The following is a 1,550-nucleotide window of genomic DNA, read 5'->3' as shown; positions in this document are numbered from 1 at the left end:
TCTCCTCAATTCTTTTTATTCTCTCTATTAATGTCTTGATGTCTGGGTTTGTCATATGTGACCAGTCATTCTGGGGGCTCTTCATTGTTTGCATTCCAAGGTCTATTTTCCCAATGTCTGACTTCCCTGGAGTCTGTGTGAGACCTATATTCTTCTTTTGGTTTTTCTTCATTTGTGTAGGTTTCCCTCCCCACTTTTTCCTCCCCTCCACCCCATCTTATTTAATTCTGTTGTTCAGGGGCAGAGGGGTTGCTTTTACTTTTGTTTGTTCAATCTCCTTTTCTTCCTTATGTATATCCTCTGACTTTGTTCAATTCTGGAACTGGACTATAGGTTGAGGGCAATCCTTTTTGCAGTTTGGGGATTTAATTGAGGGGGAGCTGTGATTCAAAATCTATCTGCAAATCCCAGTGTCTTCCTACAGGTGTGTGGATAATCTGGAATGCACTTCCCACTATTTTGCAATCTGTTCATGCAATGAAGTTATAGGTTTACTCCCTGAGCAAAATGAGGTAAGAAAAGGGAAAAGAAGCCGGGCTCGGTGGCTCAGCCTATAATCCCTTGCCTTTGGGAGGCTGAGGTGAGTGGATTGCCTGAGCCCACAGGTTCAAGACTCGCCTGGGCAGGCAAGACCTTATCTCTACAATAAATCAAAAATTAGCCGGGTGTGGTAGCACACGCCTGTAGTTCCAGTTACTCGGAAGGCTGAGGTGGAAGGATCACCGGAGCCCAGCAGGTTGAGGCTGCAGTGGCCGTCTGGGTGACAGAGTGAGACTCCAACTCAAAAAAAAAAAAAAAGAAAAGGGAAAAGAATGGAACAGGGAATGGGATAGAGAGAAGAGGAAGAGGGAAAACAGACAAACATACTAACAAATGAAAAGAGACACAAAGACAAATACAAGTAAAAATAAAAACAACAACAACAACAGACAAACCAACAATCATACAATCATACAGACATACAAGCTAGCCAACCTCCTTATTGGTATACTATGCACCTATACAAACTTGAGGTCTAAAGGGAAAAATAAAATAGAATAGAACAAAGTCAGTAAACTCACAGAACCAAAGCATGTATGAAAACATTATTGATAACAGTAAGAAGAGAGAGCAAAGGGAACAAAAGACAGACAAAGAATAAAAAAAAATTAAAACAGGGGAACCAAGCACACTCGGAGACTTTTCCTTTAAGTCCATGGTCCTCTCAGCTCAGATTTCTAGCTCTCATTGTAGGCTGGTAGTATTGTTCACAGTTAGGGTCAGTTTCCCCTGGCCTGCTGTGGAGGGTGGATCATACCTTGGCTGCCTGCCAAATCTGTCACTCAGATCTGGCCTGTGTCTATCTAGGATGGGGGAGGGGCTCTGTTCCTCCCGTTTTGATGTTGTTACCTTGGATCCCAAGCTGGGAGATGGGCTGAGCCGGGTGGAGCTGGTCTCATAGCTCCAGCTGATCTCTTTTTCCACTGCAGCCCAAGACTGCCGGGCAATGCAGGTCAGTGTAGCACTGGGCTACTCGGGCCAGGTTGGGCAGAAGTCAGAGGCCACCCAGG

The sequence above is a fragment of the Carlito syrichta genome, unplaced genomic scaffold (assembly GCF_000164805.1).
Source record: "Carlito syrichta isolate Samal-C Ts95f unplaced genomic scaffold, Tarsius_syrichta-2.0.1 Scaffold315072, whole genome shotgun sequence".
Lineage (NCBI taxonomy): Eukaryota > Metazoa > Chordata > Mammalia > Primates > Tarsiidae > Carlito > Carlito syrichta.
The sequence above is the reverse complement of the archived record's forward strand: the minus strand, read 5'-3'. Positions refer to the sequence as shown.